Here is a 12,184-nt window from a genome sequence, read left to right as displayed (position 1 = left end):
TACAAATTCTACCAAAATAGGAAGTCCTGGAAATTTTGTTTATTGATCAGAAGAAAAAAGAATCAATGCAAAATCATGTTCCTGTGATTTATTGAATTGTTTCTTGTGAGCGCAAAGTTTCTGTTTTTCAGCAGAATCAAATCAACTATCATCATAGCTTATCCTATAGGTTCTACTTGGCACAAACACTAACTAAAACATAAAACCACATCTAAATAGAGGCTAGATGGATTATTTATTCCTAAACAGAACCAAAAACAAAAAACACAAAATAAAATTGGATTGCCTCCCAACAAGCGCTATCGTTTAACGCCCCTAGCTAGGCGTAAAAGCAAGGATAGATCTAGGTATTGCCATCTTTGGTAGGCAATCCATAAGTGGCTCTCATGATAGATTCATATGTTAATTTTATTTTCTTTCTAGGAAAGTGTTCCATGCCTTTCTTTAAAGGGAATTGGAATTTAATATTTCCTTCCTTCGTATCAATAATTGCACCAATCGTTCTAAGGAAAGGTCTACCAAGAATAATAGGACATGAAGGATTGCAATCTATATCAAGAACGATAAAATCTATGGGCACATAATTCCTATTTGCAACAATAAGAACATCATTAATTCTTCTCATAGGCTTTTTAATAGTGGAATCCGCAGATGCAAGTTTAGAGAGCAATAATCAAAATCACAGAAAACTAGCAAATCACACAAAGTTTTGGGAATAGTAGAGACACTAGCACCCAAATCACACAAAGCATAAAACTCAAAAATTTTAATTTTAATTTTAATAGTAGGTTCCCATTCATCATGGAGTTTCCTAGGGATAGAAATTTTCAACTCAAGCTTTTCTTCATAAGATTGCATCAAAGCATCAACAATATGTTCGGTAAAGGCCTTATTTTGACTATAAGCATGAGGAGAATCTAGCACGGATTGCAACAAGGAAATACAACCAATCAAAGAGCAATTTTCATAATTAAATTCCTTGAGATCCAAAATAGTGGGTTCAGCAACATCACGGTTTTTATTTATTTCAATCCCACTTTCATCAATTTCATCATTAAGATCTAAAAACTCCGAATCCTTAGAACGCCTTCTAGGTAAAGGAAGATCATATACAGTTTCATCAAGATTCATATTGCAAAACAAAGATTTAATAGGGGACACATCAATAACTTTTAGATCTTCACCTTGATTTTCATAGGAATCCAGTTTAGCGACCATCTTATTGACTAAGGTGGCTTGCATATCCGAAATTTCAGCGGTCATCTTTTCAAGACGAGCGATTTGGGCTCTTATAACATCAAATTCTTTGGACATATCATCGAGCTCTTTATTCATATAACTCATATAACTCTTTTGTTCCTTAAGCTCGTTTCTAAAGAAATTATTATGCTCAAATTGCAAAACCATAAACTTCCTGACATTGCTTTCGATCTCCTCTAGCCTTTTATGGTGAAGATCACCAGATTTAGGTAAGGCCATTACAATAAACAAGCAAACTAACACGAGCAAACAAAAGGCAAAGGGAAAAGGAGGAGGAGATTGGGAAAGAGAGGGCGAATAAAACGGCAAAGGTGAAGTGGGGGAGAGGAAAACGAGAGGCAAATGGCAAATAATGTAATGCGAGAGATAGGGATTGTGATGGGTACTTGGTATGTTGACTTTTGCGTAAGCCTCCCCGGCAACGGCGCCAGAAATTCTTCTTGCTACGTCTCGAGCTTGCGTTGGATTTCCCGAAGAGGAGAGGATGATGCAGCACAGTAGCGTTAGTATTTCCCTCAGTTTTTGAGAACCAAGGTATCAATCCAGTAGGAGACCACGCACAAGTCCCTCGTACCTGCACAAAACGATAGCTACTTGCAACCAACGCTTAGGGGGTGTTAATCCCTTCACGGTCACTTACGAGGGTGAGATCTGATAGAGATAATATTTTTGGTATTTTTGGTATAAAGATGCAAAGTAAAAAGTAAAAGCAAAAGCAAGTAAATAAAGTGATGTAGATTGATATGATGAGAATAGACCCGGGGGCCATAGGTTTCACTAGTGGCTTCTCTCAAGAGCATAAATATTCTACGGTGTGTGAACAAATTACTGTTGAGCAATTGACAGAATTGAGCATAGTTATGAGGTTATCCAGGAAATGATCATGTATATAGGCATCACGTCCGTGACAAGTAGACCGAAATGATTCTGCATCTACTACTATTACTCCACTCATCGACCGCTATCCAGCATGCATCTAGAGTATTAAGTTGAAAACAGAGTAACGCCTTAAGCAAGATGACATGATGTAGAGGAATAAATTCATGCAATATGATAAATACCCCATCTTGTTATCCTCGATGGCAACAATACAATATGTGCCTTGCAACTATTTCTGTCACTGAGTAAGGACACCGCAAGATTGAACCCAAAGCTAAGCACTTCTCCCATTGCAAGAACTACCAATCTAGTTGGCCAAACCATAAAGATAATTCGAAGACTTGCAAAGATAACTCAATCATACATAAAAGAATTCAGAGAAGAATCAAATATTTTCCATAGATAATACTGGATCATAAACCCACAATTCATCAGTCTCAATAAACACACCACAAAAAGAAGATTACATCGAATAGATCTCCATGAGAGAGGGGGAGAACAGTGTATTGAGATCCAAAAAGAGAGAAGAAGCCATCTAGCTACTAGCTATGGACCCGAAGGTCTGAAGTAAACTACTCACACTTCATCAGAGGGGCTATGGTGATGATGTAGAAGCCCTCCGTGGTAGATGCCCCCTCCGGCGGAGCTCCGAAACAGGCCCCAAGATGGGATCTCGCGGATACAGAAAGTTGCGGCGGTGGAATTAGGTTTTTGGATCCGTCCCCGATCTGTTGGGGGTACGTAGGTATATATAGGAGGAAGGAGTACGTCGGTGGAGCGTCAGGGGGCCCACGAGGCAGGGGGCATGCCCAGGGGGGAGGGCGCGCCCCCCACCCTCGTGACCGCCTCTGGCACTTCTTGGAGTAGGGTCCAAGTCTCCTGGATCACGTTCGGTGAGAAGATCACGTTTCCAAAGGTTTCATTCCGTTTGGACTCCGTTTGATATCCCGTTTCTTGGAAACACTAAAATAGGCAAAAAGCTGCAATCTGGGCTGGGCCTCCGGTTAATAGGTTAGTCCCAAGAATAATATAAAAGTGGAAAATAAAGCCCATTATAGTCCAAAAACAATAGATAAAGTAGCATGGAGCAATCAAAAATTATAGATACGTTGGAGACGTATCACTAGCCGACGGGCGCCATCTCAACCTTTTATGGCCGCCACATGGGGGAGCAAGGATGGAGCATCCAGATGTGTATCTGCACAAATCCATCCATCCATCCAGCGACGGACTGCATGCAGGTGAGCGAGCTGCACGAACGCGACGAACATACTGCACGCGGGCGAGCGAGCTGCACCAACGCGACGGACGTACTGCACGCCGTCGGGGGCGGACTGCGTGCGTGCCAGGGTGCACTTCGGAGAGGAGGTGGGGGCTCGGGGCCGAGCCGGCTGGGCGAACGGAGTGCAGATGCCGGCAGCGCTAGAAGGGAAGGTAGGGTCGGCGCGGGATCCCTCCATGGCCACGGACAGCGGGGCTAGATCCAGACGGATCCATCGAAGGGGAGGCGCTAGGATGCAGGGGCGCTCGGCGTGATCACCATCAAGAGGGAGGGGCTGATGGCCGGAGGTCGGTTGGACATGGTAGATCTCCGGTTGCGACACTCGCTTGAAGATGGAGAAGGTGAGGAGGGCGATGCAAGAAGGTGGATCCAGTCGGGGAAGAAGTTTGCTGGGTGGGGGCACGAGGGAGGAACGAGATCGAGCGAGGATCGTGCGGGTCAGGCCCGTCAGCGGCAAGTCGTGGCCGCCCCCGCCTCGATATGGACTGAGTCGTCGTTGGGGGAGGTGGCCGCCCACTGCTGGATCCTGCGCGGGGAGGGCGACTGTGGTGGATGCAGGGATGGGGATGGGCGGCCCGCCGGCGGCCTGGTGGGAGGCGTGGGGGTGGTGGGGCGCCGGAGGTGGGTGGTGGTGAGGCGCCACAGTGGTGGGTGGTGCTGGGGAAGGTGGGCAATGGGGTGGGTTACAGCGGGGGAGAAGGCGGGGTGCGGTGTGGGTGATGTGTGCAGAATAAGAAATTTGTGTGCAGAATAAGGGTCTTAACGTGTGTTATCATAATAGACCTACCCTATATATATATACATACATAAACACTATTCTGATATCGGGATCAGAATAATATTATGATCACAACCTGACCTGCCCCGCTAGTAGTACGTTGAACTTCCTTGTGAACTAGGTTGAACTTCCGTCAACATTGCCCAAATGAGGCTTGCGATATACCGTTGGAAAGCTATGGACACCAGTATCATGACCCAACTTAAATTTTTGGCAAAATGTAAGTGGTTTAAGAGCAGTTTTGAAAACCATTTTTTCTTCACACAAAAACATGAATCATATTTTCGATTGCATTTCTAAACCGTTTATCAGAATGAGGCATATAATATGGCGTTGGAAAACTGCTGCAAAACCGCTACTACCACATGTTGAAAGTTTTCTCTAATTCTCTATGGTTAAAGAGTAATTTGAAAAAACATAAAATTTCGCAAATCGAACAGTCGAGTTCATATTTTCGACGTCATTTCTAAACAGCTAATCCAATTGAGGCATATGATACGGTGTTGAAAAGCTTATGAAAATGCGATATTCTTTCATTTTGAAAGTTTTTTCTAATTTTGAACGGTTTAAGAGTAATTTAGAAAACGGTACAAGTTCTACCGAATTTGTATTTTCTAGCGAATTATGTAACCGTGCGTCCAAATGCAGCAAATGATATGGCGTTGGAAACCATGAACAAATGCGAAACTTTTTGGTATGTATTATTTCTCCCAATTCTTTACGGTTTTAAGTCAGTTTCGAAAATGGCGAAAAATGTATTTCCGCCGTATTTTGTACAAACTTTATTGGAATGGCGCACATAATATACCGTTGAAAAGCTACGAAAAATGCGAAACTTTTTCATGTTGACAGTTTTATCTGATTCTCAACTGTTTTCAAGTAATTTGAAAAACGGTGAGATAATTCGTTCTGCCTTTATCGCGAAACAGATTCGTCAAAAATGCATCGCGTGAAGTACCTGAACTTCTCGGTATGAAACCTTGAACTTCACTCTGTTTTTCACGTGCTTTTTTGCCCGTACCTCTCCATCCATGCACCAGAACACTCACCAGAATTTAGCAAGTGATATACCGATGGAAAGCTTCTATAGACACGCAACTTTCCCGTGTTGATCATTTTTTCATACTCGCAACGGTTTTAAAAGTTTTTCATCTGAAATTCATTCAGTGTGGTAGTTGAACTTCCAGCTGTTTTCACGTTGAACTTCCGTGACGTATTTTCGTTTGTAATTTTCTCATACATTCATCAATATCACACAAATGATATTTCTTTTGTACAAACCACTCTCACAATAAATTTTTTAACTTTCTTCGACCGAGGACTTGAACTTACACAAATGATTTCCTACTGTTTTGAAGAAAATAGAAAATGACGAGATCATGATTTCTGCCTTCATCGCGAATGGAAATACACTGCGTGAAGTAGTTGAACTTCTCGTGCATGTCTGTTCGAACTTCACACTGTTTTTAATATGTTTTTTTTGCACTACATGAAGTAGTAGTTGAACTTCTAGGACGTGTCTGTTCGAACTTCACTTTGTTTTTGACGTGCTGATTTTTTACGTGGTGTTTTTTGCACTACATGAAGTAATTGAACTTCTGGGGCATCTCTGTTTGAATTTCACCCTGTTTCACTTTTTTTGTATTTTTTCTTATATGAAATACACACCATGTAGTACGTGAACTTCCGGTTGTTATCACTTTGAACTTCTCTCTGGTTTGAGAGAATTATTTTAAAACACAAAAAATAACATATTTTTTATGTATTTTGGACATCTAAATACACGGTGAACCTCTCTCAAAAGAATTTTTCAACTTTTCCTCGCTGACCATTTGAACTTCTATCAACCATTCTTTTCATTTATCAGTCGTTTTTAAAAGTGCAAAAAATGGTGTTGTGTTATTTATTTTTTCAACATGTAAATCCTAGATTTTAATAAACTCTGAACTTCTCTGTTATTTCAATTTGAACTTCACCTTTTTATATTTTGAGTAAAGAATTGCATTCGATTTTTATACGGAAAAAATCTTAGTTTTGTATTAAACATTATACAAATTCTTTGTTATTTCGAACTAAACTTTTTGGTTTATTCGTTAGCAATGGGAAAATTTTAAGTTTTTGTGATAAATATTGAACTGCTCCATTTTCTGAAATTGAACTTCTTGGTTTATTATTTATTATCGAGGAAAATCTAATTTTTTTCATATACATTGAACTATTGTATTTTTTAAAATTGAACTTCTTGGTTTTTTTCAATTTGGACTTCTTGGTGTCATTCATTTGAAACGGGAAAAAAATGCTAATTTTGTAATAAACATCGTACAACTTCTTAGATATTTTCAAACTGAATTTCTTGGTTTTTTCGTTAGTAACAAGAAAATTATGAGAAAAATCTGCATTTCTTATAGACATCGAACTTCACCATTTTTTTAATTTGAACTTCTTAGTTTTATTTGTTAGTAATGGGAAAAATCCTTTTTTGAACTTTCCCGGGCAGGTCACTTGAACTTCGAGCAACTAAATTTTTCATAAAGACAACCGCCACAAATTCGTTACCATTTGAGAGCAGTATTAAAAATGGCAAAAACAACATCGTTTTTACTTGTTTTTAACATGTAGTTGAAGGTTGGACGTCTCGCACTAGAGATCTCGAACTTCACCGTGAGGAGCACGTGAACTTCTTACAACAAACCTTTGAAGCTTTTAGTTTTCTATGCTTATATTCTTATCTGAAATGCACTTCGTGTAGTAGTTGAACTTCCCACTGTTTTCACCTTGAACTTCTGTCACGTATTTTTGTTCAACCTCTCTCACAAGAATTTTTGAACTCTCTCAGGCCGAGCACTTGAACTTCTAGCAAAAATCTTTTTATCCTTTGATTTTTCATTCTTTTTTTCATAAACATGCACACCGTGTAGTACGTGAACTTCTAGCAGTTATCAATCTGAATTTCTCTCGGCTACGTGAGAATATCTAAGTTTTTATAGACATTGAACCACTCTACCTTTTTTGTTTGAACTTCATTGTGTATTTTTAGAAATATGAAAATTGGATTTTTTTTTTAGAAACATCGAACTTCTTCGCTATTTCGAATTGAACTTATTTGTTTTATTCTTTGATAAATATCAAAGTGCTCCGCTTTTACAAATTGAACTTCTTGGTTTATTCTCTATTAGCAAGAGAACCTGAGTTTGTTATTTACATTGAGCTACTCCGTTTTTTAAAATTGAACTTCTTGGTTTTAATCTTTAGTATCGGGGAAAATCTAAGATTTTTATAAAAATCAAAGAACTTCATTTTTTAAATCCGTTATTGTTTATTGAACTTCTCGATTTTTTAGGTGAGCTCACTTTTTTCATATAGAAGCAGTGGCTTCGATTTTTTTAGACATAAAATAATTCATTTGCTTTTATCGTTCTTCTCTTTTTTGTTTTAGAGAATATGCAAATCATCAACAAAGTGTGTGTGTTTGTGCGCGCCATAAGAGCCGCTTTTCTGAAATGTTGGTGGTGTTTTTCTGGTGGCGGGTTTTGTTTTCACGAGCTCTCCAATTTTTTTAGAATGTATTCTTTCACTTTGAAAAATTTAATTGCACCATTTTTACTATATATGAACGTACGTTTTTTTATATTTGAACTTGTCACGTGAAATTTAGAGAGAGAGTGGTTGAAAATTTTCTGTGTCATTTTAGCTGAAATTAAAGAGAACAAAATCACTCAGCTGACAGTTTGCTTTTTTTAGTGTACGTCTTGCATGCATTTTTTTAAAATAGGACTTGGTTTGCAAACATTTTTCATTATTTTTGTCCAAGTTTTCTACAGAACACCACAATCATAAGTAGGTGAGCTCACTTTTTAGGCCCCGACAGTGATTTTTTATGCATCATGAAAAGTTGCACTTTTTAGTGAACTTTATTGTTATTTTCTTTTTTTTATTTTTAGTACAAATTGAACTGCGCGAGTTTCACATGCTGGACTTCTGTCTTTTTAATAAACACAATGAATTGCTACAAACAATGTTTCTATAACACCCATAGGTTTTTTGGCAGTACCATCTCTGTGTTTAGGACAAAAAATAAGTACATTAAACAAAATCACCAAGTTAATTTTAGAGGCCAACGGGGGACGGTGGCCTGCTGTGTCGGCTTGCCTATGAAGTGACACGGCGCCAACTGACGGACGCGGACGCCGTCCGGGTCTTCCATTATGGTACGTGGCCTACACACCTCAGCAGGATCCACATCCCGTACCACATTTAACATGCCACACACATCTCACGTTACCATTTCTTCTCAATTACTACATCAGGATGCAACCACAACAAGAGAATAGAAGCACAGAGGGCCAAGTAACTAGCGTGCATATTACAATAAGCAGAGCACTTCACACAACGCAGACATAACAGCTAATGTTGCTGCAGCAGCATGAAACACGAGCAGGTTATGATAAGGAAAACAAATCTCCGCGTTAATCGGCCATGAAAATGCCTATATCAAACAGACAGTTGTTTCCATTCCCAGAATTACAAACCAGCACTCGAGCACTCAGCATGCAGACGACGACAACAAGCAAGCTAAGCTTTCTCATATCTACAGCAAAACTTATCTTTTGGTCAAACACTAGCTTCTCTCTCTGTGTACACCCGCTGCAAACAAACCGCAGGCAAATAGTGGGGGAGACCATTCTATGGTGATATGCACTCGAAAAAAATTACATGAATCAGCTACACTCAGCGGGGTCGGTCGAGCGGATTAGGGGGGACACACTTCACAGTTCACACCCAACAAATGGTTACAACTTTATTACATGTCGTAGTAGTAGTCTCCAGTGAGGAAAGATGAGGCCGTGTCATGTTAGTAGTGAGCACCAACATGACGACGATAACTGATCTACCACTATGTTTGGAAGCTCTGCCTTTGCTTTCATTTCATGATAGATGGGGGAGGCGTGGGTGAAGGTCAGGGAGAGAAGTCAGGAAAGGTCGCTCGCCGTCACGCAAGAAGTTCAGAGCTCCCTGTCAAAATATGGTATTCCACGAACATTACACATGGAGACTGCAGCAGCATAGCGCGCGCGACCACAACGGCTGGGCAGGCAATCAAGCATTTGTCAGCTCAAATCAACGACCACAACTGCTATTTTTCTTCAGTCTGGCGTGCTACTTATTCATAGTTCGACCTGTTGTGGAGACCTCGACACTGAGTATGTAGCCAGTCTCGAACGCAACTGTTGCGTAAGGCCTTGATGCAGATGGATTGATGGCCCCACGATTAAAAAAAGAACAACAAGGAGAGGTAGATGCCTGCACAGACTGCTCGCACTCTGTTTGATCTTCTTCAGCTACACATCGGCATGTATGCATCGGACCCGTGCGTTGGAAGTGACCTATCTCACAAGCTCGAGGGTGGCTATGACACAAACAACAGATCACTGCTCACCGGAGCTCATCACTATAGACGGAGAGGAAGGTCAGGAGGGAAATGATAGGGGTCGCAAGGGGCACGCGACCAGCTGTAGGTCGAGACCTCCGGCAGCTGCAGGTCGAGACCTCCCCCAGCTGTAGGTCGAGGCCAGAGGGACGGGGAGGTAGTGGTTGGTTGTGATACGAGAACGACGATGAAAGGGAATTGCTTTAGGCTGCGAGGAGGAAGGATGTGCCACCGGTGAGGATGTAGGCGTCGATGGATGAGGATGGCGGTGGAATGGATGGTCGCGATGAACTGGAGGAGTACTGGCCAGCTGGTGGAAGGCAGAGCTGCCACTGGCTTTATGGAAGAAGGTCGGAGCGGTGTGTTCAAGGGCGGTGGAGGATGCGGGCCATGAGCCGCGCCGACGCTGAGGGGAGGAGCTTGGCTCCTGACATAGGCTTGGATGGGCAGTGCCGGCGCCGTGATCAACCGGTGACCCCAGGATCAAGTGGCCCAAGGGGTTGGGTTCGACGGCTGGATCTGGGAGGAGGGAGAGTTGCATCTTGATCTGGCGCTGGATGTGTTGGTCTGCGGCGGCGCGCACGGAGATTTACGGCACGACTGCGGTGCATGGGAGCAAGGGCCGGCGGCGGGGCGGTAGGATCAGGGCGGCGGCGACGGGTGGGTATCGAGTGTGGATGGATGCCCCGGTGGTGCGCGACAGGAGCGATCGTGGGCTGCGGGTGGGGGTGGGCTATTTTTTTTATCGGGGCGCACCGGTTCGGGAGCATGGCGTCGCGCCTATATAGAGGCCACGTGATCCAAATAACTATTTTAATCCTGATATTAAATAATGTTGTCTTATATATATATATATATATATATATATATATATATATATATATATATAATCATCAATAGTCATGGAATTTATAAACTTTGGTCATAAAAGCATATGAAATATGAGATACAAAAAAGATAGTGCAAAACAAAAACAAAAAAAGAAGGGAAAGAAATTAGAGCAGTGGTTACCGAGGGTCGATACTCGGCTCTCAGTAATGGCCACCGTTTCCGAGAGGTGCTCTCGGTAAAGCATCTAACCTAGATCTTAACCTTTCCCCTTTCTTTTCTATCTTCATTCCCCTCCTCTCTGTACCCTGCGCCACCGCCGCCGCCGACGCCGAAATCGCCACCGCCGCTGCCGCCACCACCCCTCAACCGCCACCAACTGCCGCCACCACCGCTTCTCCACCGCCCCAACTGCGTCCACCGCCCCCAACTGTCACTGCCACGGTGCTTCATGGCCGGTGTCCGGCGCGGCGGCTCTTCGATGCGACCCAACGACAGCCGCCGCAGCAGAGCTCCTCCGATAGCGCGGCATCTAGAGATGCCCTCAGGTGTGTACACCCATCCCACCGAACGTATGCAAATTTTGTTGAAAAAAATGAGAATTGGGAAAATTCAGTTCATAGGTGCTCCACTAGGGGCTAGTAATTCAGTTCATAGGGTATTTTTAGGTGCTCCACTAGGTCCATGTTGATCTAGTTCTAGGTATTTTTAGGTGCTCCACTAGGATGTTTGAGTTGCACAACATGTTTATGCTGTTGTATACTACTGTAATGTACAGTTTATGGTGTTGAGGAATTTAATACCATGGCAAAACTGGCTACAAAACAACCAAACCTGAAATTGTGGGTCAAGTTCATCATAATATGCTCGTATATACTACTGTAATGTACAGTTTTCAGCCTATTTTTCATGTTTTTGAGGAGTTGATATTGTCCAGTGCATGATAATGTGGTCATGTTGCTTATGTATATTTTTCAGCTATTGTAATGTATAGTTTTCCGCCTATTTTTTCATATATTTGAACAGTTCATATTGTCCAGTGCATGATAATATGCTCCTGTTGCCTATGTAATCTTTTCAGTCAATTTTTCATGTATTTTGGACAAGTGGTATGGTTAATATTCACCATATATATTTTGTTTTTCAGATCCTGATGGGAGCACTGGTAGTAAGTACCGGAGAGTCCCGACTGGTAGGACCGAGTCATCCTCCTCCCATCAGGCCACAACCGAGGCATCGTCATCATCGGATGGCGATGTCGGAGTGGACTTAGATGCACCAGATCCGCTCGCTACCGAGTCGGGCGACATGGAGGCCTCAGACGGCTCGGGGTCTACCTCGAGCAACACTTCCAAGAGGAAGAAATCTGGGCATGGTCCGGGGAAGGTCCCGGAACCAACTGTTGCCAGCAACTGTCATGTCATTTGGCCGACAGGAGAGGGGTAAGCAAGCATTTCATTTGCATCATATTTTGGATGCCACAACTTTGACACTCACATATGCTTGTCTTTTATATCATACAGTCAGTGGGAATTTATCCCGACACAACCTAAGGGGGCACGCCCACCGAACCACATCATCGGCTCCCTCTTGAGGAAGCACTTCCCTGGATTGTCCAAGTCGGGTGATGACGATCCGGCGTCACCAGGTTTAACCTGGGAGCATTACCTACACAACAAGGATGAGCACGATGTCACCATGGCCACTCGGGTCATCAATGCTTTTTTGT

The sequence above is a fragment of the Triticum aestivum genome, chromosome 7B (assembly GCF_018294505.1).
Source record: "Triticum aestivum cultivar Chinese Spring chromosome 7B, IWGSC CS RefSeq v2.1, whole genome shotgun sequence".
NCBI classification, from domain to species: domain Eukaryota; kingdom Viridiplantae; phylum Streptophyta; class Magnoliopsida; order Poales; family Poaceae; genus Triticum; species Triticum aestivum.
The sequence above is the reverse complement of the archived record's forward strand: the minus strand, read 5'-3'. Positions refer to the sequence as shown.